This window comes from Molothrus ater, chromosome 5, assembly GCF_012460135.2.
Source record: "Molothrus ater isolate BHLD 08-10-18 breed brown headed cowbird chromosome 5, BPBGC_Mater_1.1, whole genome shotgun sequence".
NCBI classification, from domain to species: Eukaryota; Metazoa; Chordata; class Aves; order Passeriformes; family Icteridae; genus Molothrus; species Molothrus ater.
The window spans coordinates 44,236,567-44,257,798 of record NC_050482.2 but is presented as its reverse complement, the minus strand read 5'-3'; positions in this window follow the sequence as shown (position 1 = coordinate 44,257,798).

The window sequence follows — 21,232 nt, the reverse complement described above, 5'->3', positions numbered from 1 at the left end:
GGCGCGGTCCGCTGGCGGATGCCGGGTGTGGGCGTGGGTCAGACCGTGCTGGGCTCCGGCAGCGCCTGCTGCGAGCCTGGAAGCCCGTCCTGTCCCCGTTGAAATGCACGCAGAACCGCCCCGCTGAACAGCACCCCCGTCAACCAGTCTGCCGATGGCACCTTGAGCGGGAAGGCTGAGGGATCAGAGATCCCTGGTTAGATCTTGGTCCTGCCTGAGGTAGAACAAAGGCATTCTCCCGGGTCCTTCAAGGCATACAAAAAACCTGTCCCTTTCCAGCTGTGCTGCTGAGAGATGGACGCCCATCCAACGCGCGCTGGGGACAGGATGGGCCACGTTGAATGGAGCAACTGATTTACTTCATCTCCCATTCTGTCACTGCTGGCTGAGGTTCAACACAATGTGAAGTATAGGTCACATGCTGAGCTTAGGTAAATTACCGTTTTGCTGAATTTTAAATAAAAAGTTAAAAGCAGCGAAGATGCATTTCAGTGTTCTCTTTTTGATGCCTTTGGAAACTCTGGGTGAGGATGGGTGTACGGCCCATTGCCTTACTGAGAAGAGGATGTAATGTTCAAAACCGAGATGTCATCTGACCCTCCATTTAAACTGCTTTTGTCTTGAAATAGCTTGATAGCAGGAAAAGTGGGACTGTAAAAATTAGAACAAAAGTAACCTCTGTATGAATCAGTCAAGCGCAACATTTTCAAGTAGGAATTGCAACAATGTTAACAAATTTTGATTCTCTTCAAAATTTGCCACGACAGTGCCCAGCAGCAGTTATTGTGCAAGAATTGATGTTGCTCTGGTCAGCAAAAATATTCCATAATTTTCCAGTAAAAAGTGTCTAGGACAAATATTCCCATAAAAATCCAGAGCTCTCTACAGCCCATCTGCCTATCTCTTGAACAGTGACTCCAAAATGCATCCAAAATCTGCAAAATGTAGCAGAGGATGTGGAAGAGAATCATTGCACAATTTTTCTTCTTGCCAGATGCAAAGAGATGCTGTATGTGCTCAAATTGCCTGCAGCTACCCGTGGAGGACTGAACTTCTAGTCAGCATGAAGGCAAAGTGAATCCTCATGCCCATATCACCAATACAGGCTGTGTACGGAAATGTCATTTATACATCTTTGCAAAGGAGGCTGAACATCTCATGCTGGAGTGCATTACACACTACCTTGCCTTCTAGTTTAATTTCAGTTCAAATATGAAACTGTCAGTGATCTTCCTCTTGCTTTAAACTGATGAGGCTGAACAGCAAAGCATATCAGCATCCTAACTGCAAGATATCTCTTATTCTGGCCACAGAACGTGTCCAGCAACAGGTCCTCTTCTGCAAACATCCCTCCTTTTGCAAAATCACTGAGCTCTGCATGGACTGCAGACACCTCTTTGTCAGGCTTTATGTTTAGAATAAGCCTCATGTACTTTGGGATGGGATGGGATGGGATGGGATGGGATGGGATGGGATGGGATAGGGATGTCATGTCATATTCCTCCTGTCCCAGGGACAGCCATCAGGGCACGGTTCTGCAGACTGTTCCCTGCCCGTCACTTTTCTATTTCTGATTTTTCCTCTCTCTTTCCAGCAAAGAGTAGCTTGGACCAGAGCCTCATCTTGCAACGTTTAATTCTGCATATGCTTCTGAGAGCCAGCTTTGCTCTGAGAGCTAGTGCATGGAGTTTTGCTCAGGAGTGACCCAATTCTTGAAGTGGCAAAGTAGTCCCAATTCCTTTCAAAGACCCTGAAGTAAATAGGAGTTTCTATCTTCAACACATAGAGACACCTATCTGGATACTGGAAAAGTTGAGCTTCTGCTGGTGTTATGGAAATAGAAAGAGAGGCTACAGGTTTATTTTGTACTGCTTCAGAGTGTAATATTTGTTTTTTACACAGCAGACCAGAAAACAGCATAATCAGTTCATGACTGAACTGATTCCAGCATGAACTGATGCTCATGTTGGAACTAGATGATCTTCCAAGATACCTTCCAATCCAAACTATTTCAATGATACTTCTATAAAATTTAAGCAGACAATGGCAAATAATTTTACTTTATTCCCTTGGCTGTCAGTTCCATAATTGGTATTTTTATCCTGTTGTTGTACTGTGTTTTATTTTTCAGGCACTGAAGAGAGGGCAAACAAGGTAGTCTGCCTGTTAATGTTAGACTTTACAAAGCATTGCTGTCTAACTCTGGCACCCCAATCAAAATTTATAAAAAAACAAGGGAAGCAAACTGAGCTTCCTTTGCTATCCTAAGCAACATTTATGTATTTCAGCATGTCATGTTAGATCTGAAGTTAGAATGTGAATCACACCAGGACTTGTTTTTACATCTACAATTTAAAGAGCTCTCATTTTGATCTTCAACAGTGTTAGGCAGAACACATCCTAAATTAAATTAAAATTGCTTTTCCACTACAGTTCATGATTCCCTCCTCCTTATTTTTCATCTGCATGCTAAATTTCTCTGAATTTATGAATCCACAGGCAACCTTACAAAATATTACTAGTAAATGAAATTTATTTTTATGCTTAATTTATGTAGCTTCACTTTGAAATTTCTCCTGTTTTGAAGTTTCAAGATCACTTAAAGTTTTATTTGTTTTGTTTATTAAATCCATGTGGTTACCTTAGCTTAGTTCTGAAATGTTTTTTTTGCAAAGGATAAATAACCTTTCGTTTACAAAGTAGTAATAGGTAGCATTAATGTTAACAGGCTTTTTATCTTTGGTGTAATACATAAAATAACTGTTTTTCTCATCATATAATTAAGAAAATTTCCTACTGTAACTGCATGTTGACAAAATAGAAAGGAAATGCTGGGCAGTTTTTAAAAAGCTTTTCTGAGAAGGATTCCTTTTCTGAGAGAGGCATTTGAATACTGAAACTGGGTTTGCAGATTTGGATTTTAGTTCTGCTTTTCAGTCTTGTTTCTTTCTGTTTAGATTTTTTTTGGTCTTCACAACGAGGAGATGGCAGATTCAGGAGCAGGACTGTGCTGTAATAACTCTTTGGGGATCTGTATGGGAGGCTATCAGCAGCAGCCAGCCGTGATATGTCCATGGGCTCCAGGGAAAATGTTGCTTTGCTGGACTCCCACTAATGCATCTGATCCACTTGCCCCGGGAGATGCTCCTTTGTGGTGAAATGCTGGAGCTACACACAACTCCTGGGCATCTCTGACACAGCAAAATTCTCTGGCTGCTGGTTAATGCTTCCCTTCATGGGAGCAGTGTGTTATAACTGTATATTGGGCTTGTGTGGCTGGTGTTTGGTAGTTGGGGGAGGCTACAGGGATGGCTTCTGTGAGAAATTGCCAGCAGCTTCCACCCTGTCCAGCAGAGCCAGTGCCAGCTGGCTCCACAATGGATCTGCCACTGGCCAAGGCTGAGCCCATCAGGAATGATACTAACACCTCTGTATAGCATATTTAAGAAGAAGGAAAAAAACCTTTTTGCACGGATGTAATTGTGCTCAGAGCAGAGCAGAGTGAGAATATGTGAGAGGAACAACTCTGCAGACACCAAGAGCAGTGCAGGAGGAGGGGCAGGAGGTGCTCCAGGCAGCAGAGCTGAGGTTCTCCTGCAGCTCCTGATGCACACCGTGGTGAAGGAGCTGTGTCCCTGCAGCCCATGGAGGGCCACGGGATGCAGAGATTCAACTGCAGCCTTGGAGGAGCTTTCTGGTTACTTTTACAAATAACTCAAGCTCTTGACCTGGCTGTGTGTCTAGTCAGAGATAACCATGCAGTGGAGGGGCCTAAGACCTAGAGCAAGGTATGAAGCAAAAAACATTCATGTGGCCCTTCCTGTATGAGCCAAAATACAAACCAGAAACTTCTGCATCAAGTCAGTTCCTCAACTTTAGACAAAACACACCATTTGTCAAGGAGAAATTTAATCTGCAGCATCTATCTGTGCCAGTAGATAAGGAAAATTATCAAGAATCTGTTCTAAACTCCTCTTTGTTTTTCCCCTTTGCACATTTACACTTGCAGAGGAGATACCCATCTGAAGGCTTATTAAACCACTAGTTGGTCAACCTGTTTTCTATTTAAGATATCTAAACCAGCCCATCCAATATGAATGAGTCAGCTGTAGGAGAGCTTGTGTAGGTTTCCCTGCTGGCAGATCTGAAGGGATGCTAAATTGAGCAGAGGGTTGTGGTGTTAAGCTGCCAAGAAGTGGCAAAGGAAATGGTGGATGAACCACCAAGGAGTCTGGGTATACCTCTGTTAAGGTGATAGTGATCTGAACTGAGGCTGTGAGATGCATACATCCTTTTCACAGATTCTTTGAGTGTTTCTTAGTTGACCTTTTTATTAAAAACACATTATTTGTTATTGCACAAAAACTCCATAGTAGTGCTTTGCATCAGCTCAGCCATTTGCAGACTCACCATCTGCCTAAGCCCCTGATGTTTTCCTATCTCTAACACCTTTCTCTTATTCAGTTTTGTCCTCATGCTATTAATTTGTGTTTTGGTTTTCACCAGGATAGGGTTAATTTTTTGCAATACTGAGGAGGGGACTACTACCTCACATAGTTTCTGGGGATGGGGAAGGGAGTCTGTTCCAGGAAGAAGGGATTCTTCCTGGCTGAGTAAATGTGGGGAAGGTTTTCCACGTGAATGCTTTCTCTTTTTGTACTCTCTGTCATTAGTATTGTTGCAGTTACTGTTCCTTTTCTTATCTCATTGCTGTTTCCAGTAACGTGTTCTTATCTCTACTCATGATCTTTACCTTTTGTGCCTCCAGTTCTCTCCTCCAGCCCGCTGCAGGGGGAGAGGGAGGGGCAAAGCAGGACAGCAAGAAAACAGCATGTGGTTTGGAGAATCTCAGTGTGGGCACTGAGCTGGGGAGTACCATTCCTAAACAACAATAGTTTTTAACAAACACAACATTTAATGACTAAATCAAGAATTTTTAATGCAGAAGTCTAGCGAGAATTTTTTAAAAATTTTGCACGTGAATTCAATAAACTTTCACTTGTACAATTTGAAAAGTCTGTGTCACTCCACTAAGAACCTTCAGGTCACAGTAAAGTTAAAATGCATGCTAAAAAATATTAATGAAATTTATTTCAAATTAAACTTGGAATACTCACTCAAAATTGAAAAAAACCCAAGTGCTCAAAGTTGGGAATAAGATGCTGTAATCTTCCTCAAGGATAAACAAAATGACTGTGTTAAAGAATAATCATCTTAACTTTAATTACAGAACTGGTTGCAAGAGCCATCCACTGTAGCATTATCACATACTGATAAGCTCCAGGACTAGAATAGGCTCTGAGTGGATCAATTACTATTTATTTCCACCATTCTTTTCTCTAATTTCCCCAAATGATACCAATTTAGTGTAAGCCCAGTGCAGATGTGAGTAAACACACTTTTATTTATAACCCTGCCTTTTGGCTGTGATCCTCAGTCTGGTCACAGCCAGAGTTCCATAACTTGAAGCAAAATTATTACTTGGGACTTGAATCAGATTACAGATAAATGGCACTGCAGCAGATGGATAGGGGAGTTTGTTAACTTTAAGAGAAGAGTACTAAAGGATATTAAGAACAAAGGAACAGGCCATAATTATATATATGTTCCAAAGTATTAAGATACCTTCCACTAATCCTGACAGTCACTTATAATATGAAATCTTACTTTTCCTTGCCATTAGGCCCACTAGCACCAGCTGGATCTAAATTCAGTGAGTATTCTAAGTCCACCCTTCAACAGTGTAACACTGATATCACACCTTTTACTTTCTAGTAGGTTGACTATAAGATGACAGCTTACCAAAACTGCTTTGCCAGGGCAGTTTGTGAGAAGGATCTTCCACAGACTCTTGTATGCCAGAAATTAGAGTTCCCTTCATGTATCTTTTCCCTCAGAGCCCAGAAGCTAAGTGTGGGAGAGGTCCCATCTGAAACACAGACCGTGACATTCAGTTGTTACCAAGCATACATGCCTCCACATATCCATATTAACAAATTTAATCACTTGCCTATATTAAACAGAGGTCAAACATGTCTGCAGAAAAGCATCTTGGACTTTTCTTTTGTAAGGAAAGATGCAAACAAAAGCATGGTATTACATAGGTTAACACAGAGAGATTAATTAAAATTGATTTTGAAACATGAAACAAAATGTTTTTCCAAATGCATATTCATTTAAGGAACTGTGTAACTAAGCACCTATTTACATATGTATCTACTTCTGCTTGCCTACTGACTACTATATTTTGAAATCCTGTTGGTGAGAGAAAGAAAAATAACTGTATTGTTTCCTAAAGTTAAAGATTATGCAATTATGCTGTGAAATGGATGGTTTATCAGAGAAAAATAACTTTGCATCTAGCTGTGTTTAGGAAGGCAATTAAAGAGGTTGGTTCCACTCAGGGGGTAACCTGAAAGCTATTCTGGTGCTCAGACCAGTTTTGATCTCTCACTGCTGGTGCTTGACCTTCCCTCCCTTGACACTTCCACGAGCAAGTCTTCAAGGAAAAGTAAAAGCTGACCCACGTTTAACTCCTTATTGGTTATTCTGGCAATTGTTTTTTGTGTATCTCTGTCTCACTTCCTGCTTTTTGTTTGTCCTGAGCAGACATGGAAACAGGATGTTAGAGTCAGAGAAATTAGCCCAAGCTGCAGGATATTTAGTGCCTGCAGGCTGTGGTCTGCCAGCTGATAAGGTTTTACTTCTAAAGTCATCTAAGAAGAATCAGAAAGGCAACAGAATGACAGTCAAGCTTGGTACATAAAACACCTCAGTTTCTATAGAGAACATTTTTCAAAGTTGTCTGGGTAGGGACAATCTTTTAATGAGCCCTTTAAAAAAAAGCATTATCGACACATGAGCAGTACTTATTTTCTTTTTAGTTGGTTTTAATGAAAATCTAATTAATTAAGTTGGCCAAATTAATTAAGCTAATGAAATTAACCAAGAGAACTTTCAGTTTTGTGTCCAGAGGCTACAAAGACATTTTGTGTCAAATAATCTTCTTAATGTTCCTACTCTGAGTTAATAGAAAGACCCAAGATATAAACTACCTTTGCCACCAAGGAGCAATGGAATTAGGTATTTTAATTACAACTAGAATTGTTCTTAATTAGTAACATGTACTATAATGCAAGAGCTTCCTTCCTTTGAATGCTGTTGAATAATGGTGTCTCTGAGAGAAAAAGGGACAAACCACTGAATATGATATGAATTGCTTGATGTTGTTTCTTTTTTTTTCCTAACATTTCCCTTCACTGTGTTCACTCTGAGAAGGATCTAATTGAATTGTCATTGTCTCTGATGATTTGCCAACAAATTTGCTCAGAAGAGCCTATTAGTGGGTGGTTGTACTCCAACCATCATTATACATTATTGTATGCTCAGCCATTGTTGCACATCAATCTGGAATACCATTTGGAAAGCCTATCTTCAGTCTTTCCATTGTTGCCACTCTTGTGACAAAAAGTCCAACCAACAGGTTGCTCTGCCTCTTTCTTGCTTTCTGGCTTTCTCTCTCTCTTTCTTTCTCTCTTTTTCTTTTTTCTTTTTTTCTTTTTTACTTTTTCTTTTCTCTTTTTTTTTTTTTCTTTCTCTTCTTCTTGCTCTATTTCTATTTCTTCTATTATTTCCCCCCTTTTTAACCACCCCATATTTCAGGCATGTTTATCTTCAAGTTTATAAAAATGCTCCATGCTCCCTGCAAATCCCCTCTCTCCTGGGAGATGTTTACAGCCCATTTTATGACCAAGTTCCCACAGATTCCCCCATTCCTCTCCTTTCAGTGTAGCACATTGTTCAATGCCAGGTCTGGAAAAATAAACCTGTGCTGCATGCCCACATTGTGAATGTGAAGCCAGAGGATTCTGGATTGTCAGAGGAAAACAGGGACGGTGGATTTGATACCTGAATGAAGGTCAGTGGAAGCAAGAAACCTCCATGTATGTGAGATCAGTCAGTTTCCCAGCTCCAAATGTCATTGAGCTTATTTATTATCTGCAAAAAGGTCTCACATCCCTTCTCTCTTGTTACAAGTAACTGTGGCTTTTTTCATAACCAACAAATGCATCCAGGATCCCTTATGTTCCCCATATCCCCTAACTTCAGTAATTCAGTAAATAATCTGCCAGAAAATCTCCTATCCAAATAGCCCTCTAGCTATTATAATAACACCACTTATATGAAATGAAATGTTTACTGTACAGTCTGAAACTGAAATAGAGCTTAAATTGAAGCACCCCATGCTTTAAAACCTTTCATTACTTAATCTACATGGAAAGGACACCAGATGTTGTTCCTTTTTTGGGTTTTTGTTTGTTTGTTTTTTTGTCAAAAGTATATTGCTTTTGATATACTAGCTGAAACATACCAGAGGCAAGTCCTTAGCTGGTATAAAATGTCACAAGTCTGCTGTGGTCAATGAAGCAATAGCAGTTTATCCCAAAGGAGGATCTGAAACAAACAAGAATATTTAGCCTGAATTGATGGAAAAATAAAGTCAAAATTTGTTTGTCTGCAAAATCAAGCCTGAAAGGTGATGGTGTTCTCTATATCTCATTATCTCCATAATTTCTATAAAATTTTAATTTTATCTCATAATCTCTATATTCTTTAAATTACCAAATAATCTATTGTAAAAGTTCCCATCCAATCCTCCAGATAACATAACAATAAAACAAATATATACATTTAATAAAATGCCACTCTGTGAAAGTATAAATTATGTGATAATGACCCAGAATCTAAGAACTCATCCTGATCCAAAAAGTATACTAGTGAGAACCAGTTTTCTGCATAAGACTTTCTGTTAAGTATTTCTGTGACTAGTCAACGTGTACAAAAATCCCTTGAATCACTATCTTAAAAAAATGAATAGATAACATGTAGTTAGGCCAGGATTCAAAAAGACAGTTCAAAAAATAGATCAGTTACAGAAGAATGTGGAAGTCAAACAGTGGCTCAAAAAGCAAAATAATAAGCTTACTTTTTACAACAGGAAGAGCTGCAAAATTCACAATCTTTACAGGACTGCTCTTTATTAACATTGCTTGCCAGCCCATATGCCACTTCCTTTAGAAAAGCAGCAGTAATGAAGTAATGAAGTCTCTCTCTAGTCAAGGTACTCAGAGTCTCTCAATCCAGGCTAAGGGAAGCACTTTTCAAAACTGACTCATAGGTGAAAGCAAAAAGTCTGCTTTTAACAGCCGTATGCAAAAGTCTCCTGGGGTCATTGTTTGCAATTTTCAAGGGTGGAATTATAATTCAAAATGATCTTTAAAAATTGGAGAAGTAGCTTGGGGGAAAAGGAACAAAATTAAATACAGGAAAATAAAAACTCACATAATTTCTTTGGCTGTAAAATCCATGGCTATAGCAATGATGCATGTTCCCTGAAAGCAGAGGATTCACGTGTCACTGAAACAATGAGTGTTGCAGGCAAAAGCTTGGGAGAAACATGGTAACCCACAGTTTTATAGCAAATGGTCCATAGGGTGGCCTATCAAAAGCTGCAATAAGAGTCAACAGCATCACACTTAGAGATAAAAATTCAATGTAAGCAGAAATATTGCCTACAAAAGCACTCAACAGTGGCAAGGCTATAGCTGATGTGTTGCCTCAGTTTTTGAGCTTCTCCTCTTTAAAGGAGGAGAAGAACCAGCCAAAAATCACAATAGCTCTTTGAAGACAACACTGGATTCATTAGAATTTGTTTGAATTTGTTTTTCTCCAGAAAGAGGAAAGGATAAACCAAGGAGGGTTGCAATTATCTTCAACTATGCAACAGAAAAGGAAACTGTTCCCCTTGTCTGTGGTTGATTGCATGACAGGAAAACTACAGTGAGTAAGGTTCAGCTTTGACATTGGGAAATGTCAGAAAAGTGAAGTCTCAAAGGATCAATGACTGGGCAGTATTTAAGAATGTAAACCTTGGTCAGGAATGGCAGGCAGATTTCATCTTGCCTGGGTGGTCCCACAGTGTCCCACCAAATTTGCAATTGGTATTCTGACTCAAAATAGCTGAAAATAATTGAGTCTGAGACAGGCTCAAACAATGTGTAAGAGGAAGAGGGATGACAGCACTTATTGGGCAAGATATGTTCCTATTTCATATCTTTATCACAACCTCCAGCCAGTAGTGTTCTGCATGATGATGGGATGGCATTTTCTTTTGTCTCATTCTCTATTAGTCCCCCTCCTTCTCCCCATTCAAACTGTTGTTTTGGCTTTTTTGCAGGGTGGGGAAGTGAGGAAAGGGTTTCTCACTCTCTCATCCTGTTGGGACTTCCTGCATCTTACAGGGATTAGGAAGAGGTTCTTGAAAGTCCACCTGGGGATTCTGGCCTCTGTAACCACTGTGAGAAAAGGGAAGGTTCCCTCATGCTGTGACAGCTGCAGACACCACTAAGCATGAGCAAGGCAAAAGAAGGTCAAGGTTTTGGAGGTAGAACATTTGCAAAGTATGGCCCTGCAAAACTGATGAGAAAATATTTCACTGATATATGTTGGTTAAAGGTAGAAGAATTATCTCAAATATGAAAGACAGCAGATACTGAAACATGAAAAGCAGATGTGAATCATCATTAAAGTACAATTTTAAAAGCAACACAAATTTTATATGTTAATCAGTACTTTTTGAACTGTCTTTAACTAATCAGCAAATATTCTTCTTCATTTAATGGACTTATAACCTGGCATTTGCTAGTAAGAAATAGTACAGTTCTTGGGGTACTGGAGGGGTTTTTGTTCTTTTTCTTTATTTTTCTTTTTTTGATTGGGATTGTAATCAGTATAGAAAGTCCCTTCAAGTCAATCAGAGAACTTTAGAGACTGAAAATTTCAGTCACAACTAGAAATCATAGAAAATAGGGCTGCAGAATACCTTGAGAGATCTTCTAGTCCATCCTCTCTCTCATAATGGAGGAAGAGCTACAAGTAAATAATTCTCAAGAGATTTTTATCTCCCCTGTTTGTAGAGTCATCAGTGGTGAAGAATCTCCTGCCTGCCAAAATGAGCTGCTTCTGTGCTACATTAAGCATACAGGCAGAGCCTGAATGCATGAACTGAAGCTGTCTTCTCTGTCTTTTTAGGAAATTCTCCCTGTAAGTTTCCTGTTCCATCCTGCTCTTTAAGGGTCTGTCTAGCAGCAGGAGACTGAAAATGGAGAATCAAACTCATGATCCAGCCTGTGAAAGTATCCATGAAGATGGGTGACTGATAAGAATTTGGTTCTGCTGTGTGAGGAGGAAACCCTGGAAAAGAGGTGGGAGTTAGAGATGTTTGCTTCTTCCTAACTCCAATAGCTTCCACTTGAGAAGTGAATGTTTGTACAGCAGGATGTTCTCTCAGCCAGTGGTTTCCAGAGGAGGAACAGCTCACCAAAGTGAGAATTGCATCTGTGACTATTTTGAGTGGTAGGTGTGTTTCCCTCTGGTGCTAAAGTCTGGTGTGGTAGGAAGGAGCCGTACAACTAAGAGGAACAACTGGAAGAGAAACCACTTTGGAAACTGTCCTGCCAGGCATTTTTCTTGGTGCACAAGGAACAGACCAACATGGCACTTGCACATGGTGAACATTTTTTAGGCACTGTGTGGTGAGAGTGCTTGACAGCTTCCCCTTGAGCTTCACAAATGAGTCTGAGAAGGCAGCAGTGATCTGTCATCTGTCCTTACAACCACAAGCCAGCAGGTGAGGTGCTGAGCCTCAGATAGTGCTCACTCTCACTTCCTCTCACATCAGCCAGCTTTTTCAGTTTTTTAACATTGCATGGTGCTTTCTTCTGCTGCTTCCCAGCTTTCTGCATGCAAAGTTATTGCTTTGAACTGCCACAGCTGGCCACAGATTGGTAACCACCTGCACCTTACAACACCTGTGTTTATTATCTCCTGTGAAGAATGTGTTGGCAATTTTCATATTTGTACTGACCTTACACTGCCTTAAAAATGTTATTTTACTTTTATGTGGTGCACTAAGAGTTTCAACTGAGAACATACAAATATATTAATTATTATAGCAAGAGGTTTCCAGCTGCTACTGTCAGAGTTGTTGTCCCTCTATGGACAAACACCCCAAGGTTCAGCCCTGAGGGCTCCTGAAAGGGTCTTGGGGCTCAGTCCCCTGGCTCAAGGCCACGCAGTAAAAGCCCATGTCGTGGGGAAGTCCCTGAGACTTTTGCTGACAGCAGAGATGACATGGCAGCAGGAGCTTTCCTACACACACTTCAGGGGTAGCAGCACCTCTCCAGTTAACCTAGGTCACAGGCCATGTCACTGCAGCTCTGCTGCTTCTGTTACCCAGAACTGGGCCATGAAACCTGCAGTGAGAGGAGCATCAGCTGCCTTCGTGCCATGGGGATGGAAGCTTTCAGGGGGCCAATACTACAGCCCCAGTGCATCCTCCACAAACATGAAGATACCTGTCTGATTTGTGAGGTGTTGCTTCTGCACAATTTTATGGCAGCTTTTAAATTGTAAACCACGGACCAGCAGATAGTGGACCCTTTGTATCAACATTCTTGGTCTGCCTATTTGTTTTCCTACAAAATATGTGTGCAAAGACACATCATTATGTGTAACATATATATAAAATTATATGCAGGGTGCACATACAAGTGTAAACAGAAATAAATGTAGTGTCAAAGGCAGAGAATGTTATAGTATGCTCTAGCATAGACCATACATAGGAAATCACTGAAGATATTTTGCTTCCTATGAGGATCACATCCCTGCCCACAAATCGTTATATAATCCTCCCATGGCAACTGCAGCATTTGTGCAAGGAAATGTTAGGAAAATATTATGTATATTTAGCTGTTTCATGCAAAAGAGCATATTCCAAGGGTATACCTTAACATCTGACTCTTTTAATACTCACAAAAGAGGCTGGAAACAGCTTCCCCTGGCTTGCAGCTCTCTGAACTTAGCTGGAAGCTTTTTCCCGGATGCGCACGAACACAGCGGAGTTGGGAAATTTTGGGGCTGGTAAATTTTGCAGTCTGTATTTTAGCCACTGGGTGCCGCTACCAAATCACTTGTCAAAACCAGTTTCTCCAAATACAAGACTGCAATTTTTATAGCGTGCCTGGATTTACCTTAGCCTGAGACACTAGGTTTTGTGGGGCTGCTGTTATGCAAAGGTTCATACAATAACTGTTCTCTCAGAGCTGCCAGTGGGCTTCAATCAGCCGCAGTCAAGATATTTCCTCACAAAAGAGTAATGGAATAGCTTTTTATTAAAGTGCACAAGTGACAGGTGAGCAGGATTAACAACAAGAAGATCTGAAATAAAATTTTAAGAAGTATTTCATAGACATCAAATATTTTTAGAGGGCTAAAAGACCTGATTCTTATGATATGAGAGGAATTTGCTGAAAATTAACCATGTATCTCTGCTGTTACATAAACTCATAAAAAGTATTAGTGAAACAAGATGATCGATTAATCCTATTCCAAATTGCTACCACGTCCTCCACCATCATTAGAAAAGTGTTGTTTCAGGTATGCTTTTAATCACCTGCAGATTTTTTCAAACTGATTCTTCACATTATCCTCACTATTTTAAATGGCCATTGTTCTGTTTGGAACTCCTGAATATAAATGCAACACTGTCACAGTAGTCTAATGGTATATTTAGACCTGAGAATATTTGTTTGCAGTCCTCAGTGGTTATGACAACGCACATGAAAAGCACATATCTCAACAGATGCAACTACTTACTAAAAACCCCATATTCATTGTATCTTCAGATAAAAGAAGAAAACATGATGTTGTCGAGTCATCTCTCCTGCAACACCTGGGCAGGTGCCAGCTAAAACCACTGACAAAGCATTCACCTCTGAGTTCTCCTCTGAGAGGCAATGACAAAAGGAAGGGAGGACATGGCAGGAGTCCTGTGTTGGATGGCCAGAGAAGAGGGGAGTGGGGACAGCAGCAGCTCAAAGGACAAGTGACAGGAGGAAAAGCAGCAGGGTCTTGGGGGTTAAGGAAAGGCATATAATACTACCAATTCTCTGCAGTGAGCCCTTCCTGCAAAACATTGGGAGCCACTAACCTACTATTCATGGTTCTGCAGGTGATAGAGAACATTTCCTCATCCTGGAAATCATAAATTTTTTCTTGGAAATCATAATCTCTTTTATGTTGCTGGCAGCTGGCCAAGTCAGATATAATTTCACTGATTCTCTGCCTGAAATCAATTTGTTATAGTGCAGCATGGTGAGGGCCTGACAAATAACCTCAGAGAGCTGTTCTTGATTGTGAAGGGAATTTCATCTTTTAAAAAGAAATTTACCTCTATTCATAGCCAGTTGCTTTCACTTGCCTGATATTAGCTCATGCAAGAATGAGTTTCAGGTATGCATTTCAATGTCAAGACTTTGAGAAGAATTTCACATTTTTTGTTAGTTTTATATCACCTTGTTTCACTCCCCTTGTATTCTCTGACATCCTGGATTTAAGAAACTAAAGGAAAGGAATTAAGGGTGACAATGTCATTTCTGTGCAAGGTACAGATCTGATGTTCCCACAGGAAAATGGTCTGCTCAATTCCCTAAATGTGAGCTCAATAAACATCCCCAGATTCTCATTAAATGGCTGGAATGTGTCAGACTGTAGAAGTCAAAACACTGCTGAAATCGTTCAGAGAAAGCTCTAGCAGTCTCCTGCCTAATGGGTGTGTGAATAAGCACATGCAGGTAGGCACAATCGTTCTGCCCTACTCCATGGCAGCTCAGCTGCTGGATTGCCTTTGGTTTTGGATCAGAGCAGTCCACGGTAGTTACTTCCTTTCAAAGGACACAAAGCACTTTGATATCTGCTCCCCAACAGGAGGAAAACATCCTCCAAAACACTAACATTTTCTTCTTAACACATTCATGTTACTTTGGCAAGTCCAATCACCATCTTAATTCATTTTTTCCCCCTAGAGAAGTGCTACAATGAGGTTGTATTTGCATGAGCTATTTACTCACAGGTTAACCAACACCATGTGACGTCATTATTGCTGTCCCTGACCTTGTGTCCTAGGGAACAGAGAGCCCCCTCCAGACCCCATATGTTGGGGCAAGCAGCAGCTTTTGAAGCTGTTGTGGCTGCTCCAGGCCTCTGCATCCTCTTGCTTCTCCCTTGTGAGGACTTTGGTGCAGGGGACTGGTTTCATTGGCATCTAGATAGGCACTGGGAGAGTACTGGCCATTACTGGAAAAGAAGAACGGTACTCAGTTCCATTTTTAAGTGTAATGGGTGTTGTGTTTTCCCAGAACAATAACCATGTCCCATTTTTTAAATAAAAATCTCTTTGCTTGTGTCATTTCTCACCTGCCTGCTTGCAGCAGGTGTAGAAGCAGGCTGGATTGGCACCTTTAGCTTTTGCAGGTCTTAGCATGTGGGCTCTAGTTGCTAAGGCACTTGGCAGATTGCCAGCTGCATCCACAATGTTGGGGAAGAATGATATTCATTTAAAGAATTAAGCTAATGAAGAAAATATGGGGGACAGAAGGATGGGGGACAAGGGAGTTCCACAGCCCAACTGCCACAGGACATGCCAGCACACAGCTGTAGATAAACCATAGATCCTTGTGCTAAACAAAAGGATGTCCTTCAGAGTTTTTCTGATTAGAGCACTGGTCAAACACAACTGTGTATTTTTTAGAAGATCTGACAGGAGCGAAAGTGCAAATACATGGAAGGAGGCCTGACTCATTCAGTTGCTTTTTATTGATGCCCCATGCAGGCAAATTGGCACGAACTGAAATGTAAGATTTCCTGGGGAAAAAAAAAAAAAAAGCTGCATGGTGTTCTGTAGAGAAGGCTGGAGAATAAAACAGTGAGAGATCTACTAAACCCCTCAGCAGGGGAAGAGCCTGCCCACCTTCACACACACAGCTGAATAAATAGTTTGCCTTCACTGTGATCCAAGGATACAGGGTCTGAGCCTCCTTCCCACTATGCTGAACACGGCACAACAACAGCAGCTCAGCTCTCTTCAACTCTTGCAAAAAATCAGTGCTGCTGCATCTTGCTAAAGCTGGTTTGGATATTCCTGAAATGCATTGCAGTAATCATAGTCTAACTGCTTCTGGAGATATGGTCTGACTCAAAACCAACAAGAACTGGAGTTTCAGGATAATCCCTATCCTTCAAACAGTCTCACTTACTCCATGTGGATGGTCCCAAAACTGGGGCCCAAAAGTAACTGCCATTGCAATTAGTGGCTTCAAGGGAACAAAGAAGGGGCTCTTTTTACTACAGTGAAACTGGTAAGATGATCTCTTTTCCAGACCTAAGCTCCTACTGGTCCAATAATAACCAATAACTGTGATTTCCATCACTTGCATCCTCTGGGAGACACTTATGGATCACTGATTCATATTGCAAGTTTCCTTGTTATGCGACCACTGTAAGCCTGGCAAATCAAAAAGCGCTGACAGCTTACTGAAGGAGGAGATACTGAGCAGAGACAGCCAGGAATTTTCCAACAAAACAACATGTCAACACCAAAATATTTAAAGGAAACAATAGAAATGCCAGTGAAAGTTTAGTGAGGAAGGTATTTTGGAGAGAGGTACATCCACACACCATTGATGGGCAGGTACCCTCTGGAGGGATGTTATATGGCAAGCAGGAAACTACCACCCATTGAATCTCTGCCTGGGTGTCTCTCACTGTCCTGACCCTCAGGAGCTGCTGCCTGCAATATAAAATGTGGGCATACTTTCTTCAAAGCTGATATGCCAGATGGATTGTTCCTTACCAAATTAGAAGATGAAGTGTGTTGGCAGAGACTCCTTGGGAAGCAGGAAATGCCTGCACGATGCTTCCCACTCCCTTCCTAGCAGATCTCACTGCCTCAATGCTGCCTCAGTCGGCAGCTCCCAGCTCCCACTGGCATCAGAACCCAAACCTCCTTAGTTTCCTGAAATTACAGAAACAGCTCTGTATAGCTGAGCCCTCCATTCCCACCATTTTATTTCAAGTGCTTCCAGGCCCTCTTTGATTACCTGCCACAAAGGCAGTAGTACATATGGAGGTTTACTTTGATATGATATATTGAATCCTAAAAGTAAATTATTATGATAATACATAAAAGCAAAAACCACCACCTCTTAAAATATTCTTTTTGTAAACAAGTGTCTAAATTTTGAATTATTTGCAGGGAGTTTCTACAATGAGATACTTGGGACCAAAATTTGCATTTGACAAAAAAATAGGAGCTAAATGATAGGTAGCATTTTGGTCATGTGGCACTGGTATTATAATCATGCTATCAGCCCAGAAGTGTTCACCTGATTTCTAAAGGCACCATTTGAGAGGAACAGCCAGTCAATTCCCTTGTAGAAATACCAACTTTCATGTATTAACTAAAGCACTCGCAACAGGTGTAAACAACTTTCCATTAGATGTAAAGTTCCTGGTACATTAGACAACATCACACTTTAACCTTCCAAGATCTAATTTAATTCCTAGGATCAAGAGCTCATGTTACTAATACATTTTGCCAAAACCCTGGGATCATGTCCTACATATTACAGTAATTCTTTCCAGAAGAATTTAAATTTGTAAATAATGAAGAGCTCGTACAACTCCTTCTGTTAGCAGTGCTGCTGGGCCTTTTGCCAGTTTGTAAGCTGAAGAATTTTGGTGTTTAGTGCTCCCATCTGTTCGGAAAGCCTGAGGGTGAGTAGTTATCAAAAGCAATATGTGGGCTTTTTTATTCCATGTCTGAGATTTTATGACATACTTTGTCACAGAACAGGTCACTGGGGAGAAGAGATTTCCCTCCACCCGAGTCTCTCTGCCTGGGGAACCTCTGAAGTCCCACATACTTGATTTTTGCCCAGTCTTGATCTAAACAGACCAAAATTCACACAAATATATAATAATTCTCATCCTGATACCTCAGATAGAAATATGACCAAGTGTTTCTCAGTTATGAAAGAATTAAAATCTCAGGCATGTATATACTCAGTGCAGAGGAATTCAATAAACACAGCTCTGTTTGAATGAGGGTTTTGAAGGCAGTCCCGCTGTCAAGGTATAAGGAATCTTTTGTACCCCAAATAAACATATCAAATGTGCCTTTCTGCTGCATCAAAGCTTGGAAGGTGAGGGCTCCTCTCCCCACTGGGATGGCCAAGTGCACAGGGGGACATGGGGCTGCAGGCAACCTGTCTGTTCCAGGGCACTGTCTGACTGACCCTGTGAAACAGCATTCTCACTGAATGGGATGGGCATTCTCACCTCAACCCTCCTGGCTTGAATGCACTCCAACAAAAAGGTTATTTTCCACAAGTAACCATTTCATTAGAAGCCTCTCAGGACAGCTAAGGGCAGGTAGTTTGGCAGCTACCAGCTCTCTGTGCTGTGTCCAGTGGGCAGTTTGCAATGAGGCCTCTGTCACACAGCGAGGGCACCCCCTCTCCTCCTGCAGGTGATCTCTGCCTGTTCCCCAGGGTCAAACCAGTGAAAAGGGAGTGGCACTCACAGTGCATCCCCTGCAAGCTCTGTCTGCGGATTAGTCATAAGAGTAAAGGTTGTCAACAACTTCTTTGGGCAAGGCATGAGCTGGCACAGATGTTGATGGCTCCAGGGCTGGTGGAGCCACCCTGCAGAAAGCAGAGGTGGGGAGCGGCAGTCTTTGTAGAAGCCTCTTCCTAATTCATCAAAACCAGTCACTGCACCCAGTAAACTCCAGTGAGATGCCAGGGTACAGATGGAGTAATTCCTCCCTCTGCTTTCTATTTCTTCAAGAAGGTTTAATTTTACATGTTAAGAAACTGAACTCAAAAATTGGACAAAACAAGGGGAAAACTCTGAGGGACCTTAGATTACAATTAGATTTTTAATTGTTATTTAAAGTCTACAGTTTATGGACACCCTCCATAAACTTCTTTGGGGTTTGCCCTTAGCCTGCTTTAGCTCAGAAGACTCACTGCCAAGATAATAAAGAGCAGGATCCTAAATGTTTACTGACATTCCTGCTCTGTTTGTTGTAAATGCTAAGTGTTGTAAGTGTTGTAAATGTTGATAGTTTTTGTTAGGTTCTTCCACTAGAAAACTGGTGGTTTCCTGGAGCTGTGTTTTAGCACATCAGAATCCAGAAAAAATCCAAATGAACTCTATGACTAAAATTAAAATCAGAGAAAGAAAGAAAGAAAGAAAGAAAGAAAGAAAGAAAGAAAGAAAGAAAGAAAGAAAGAAAGAAAGAAAGAAAGAAAGAAAGAAAGAAAGAAAGAAAGAAAGAAAGAAAGAAAGAAAGAAAAAGAAAGAAAGCTCAGAATTCAAACAAGCTCCACATTTAGAGAAGGCACAAGGTGATAGAGAAGAAGTGTAAAATCACAAACCTGAGAAGGAGTTCCAAGGTACCTTTTTTTAACACCTTTTTATCTCCATATAAACCAATTTACATATTCATTAAATATAGTCTGTAAGTATAACTCCACAGTTAACTCAGAGTACCACATTTGACTAGTTCAACTTAGCCTGCATTTATTTTGCAATATCATTACAATTATGAAGCCACTTTCATTCAGTCCAGAGGAGTCCATTGAACATTTTGAAAGTCAGGCCAGTTAGTCTCATTAAAAAAGCTCTCATCAGTTAAAAGTGGCAGAGCTGCTTTTATTTTCCTCAGTCACAATGCATTCCAGTCCTAACAAACCCAGCACACAAGGAGGTTTATTACCATTTTGCTTGGTTAAGAAACAACAGGAGTCTTCCATGTCAGTGCAGATCATCTAAAACCCCTTTTGCTTTGTATTTGTTATCAGATTTTCTAACACACCACACCTAATTAGGCCTTTGCCTTCCAGACCCCAGTTCTTCTACTGCTGCCCTTCAGTTCCAGTTTTACTTGGCTTATGTGCATGGAATTGAATAAGCCTGCTTTTGTTAAATTTCCCGGCTTAAGAATTGTTTGGAAAGAAGAATCTAAAACCAGTACCTGAGTGAGATTTAGGCACTTATTCTTTTTCAGGTAAATGAGAGGCCCACATTTGAAATACAGTTGAAATTCAAGGCCTTTAGGGCAGGAAATTGCACATTTAGGGTTTTATTCTCAAGCTGGTAGAAATCATTGTAACTGCAGCCATGCATCCGGCTGGAATAATGAGTAACACTGTGGCCAACCACGCGAGAGGCTGCTGCTGTTCCCTGCTCCATGGGCAGTGCTGGGCACTGCCTGGGAGCCTGAGCTCTGTCCTGGCACTGGGGCAGCTTAAAGGAGCTCAGAATTGGCACCTCAGCAAAGGTGGGGTTCAGGAGAGGTCACCGTGGGGTGCAGGAGAGGTCACCGTGCAGGGCTCTAAGGAGAGATCACCGTGTGCTGGGAGGCTCTGCAGCCCTGGAGCCCGCTGGGTGAGGATGGCAGGGTGAGCTCCCATGTGATGTCTTTTGGGAAATGGTAACTTTACCATCTGCTGTGGTTGTGGAGGGCAGGGTCCAGGAGATAAGACCCAGCCTTTGGCCCCTTGCCACCTCTGGGAAGGCTGGTAGGAAAGCAATCGGCTCAGCTCGCTGCACGGCTGGTTTAGCCAGCTCAGCTGTGGTGCTGCCCGCGGGAGTAAACACACGCAGCGCAGGCACGGGGAGGTGTCAAAGGACATTTTATCTGCTTGCTTGTTTTTGTGTTTGTTTTCAAAGGAACCACCTTTCCCCCTTTCTCCATGGGATCTCAGCATGGGCAGAAAGCAGGTCTGTAAAGCAGCGTGCTATACTGTGAAAGGCCTTACAGAAACATTCACTCTGTGATTGCAGTGATTAGGGATGGGGGCACGGCATGTCCCATGGGAAAGGAGAGCTCTCTGGAAGTGCAGCTAAGCCAAGTGAAAGGGTCTCTTTCAGCAGCCAAGAAAGCATATCAGTATTGACTGGAAACATTAAGCTTGTATCAAAAGTTGTATAGTTTAGAAAGTTTGACTTCCTGGAAATTAATTGAACATTTCTTTTCCAAGTACCCCCTCATGAAGGATTCAGTGGATGAATTTGTACTTTTGCATACTTTACAGTGTGGTGCTTGCCATCTGTGATACTTGGATACACATTCTCTGGGAGACTTGTTGGCATTTTAAAAATAAAGATTTGGTTTGATTTTCCCATCTGAAGATGTGCTATAGGAACTCCAATTTTATTTCATGGGATAATAAATTATGTGCACATGATTTGTTTTTCTTTGGTGCCTAATGTGTCATCTTTAAACTTTACAGTTAACAGCTGCAAGGAGGCACGAAATTGGAGC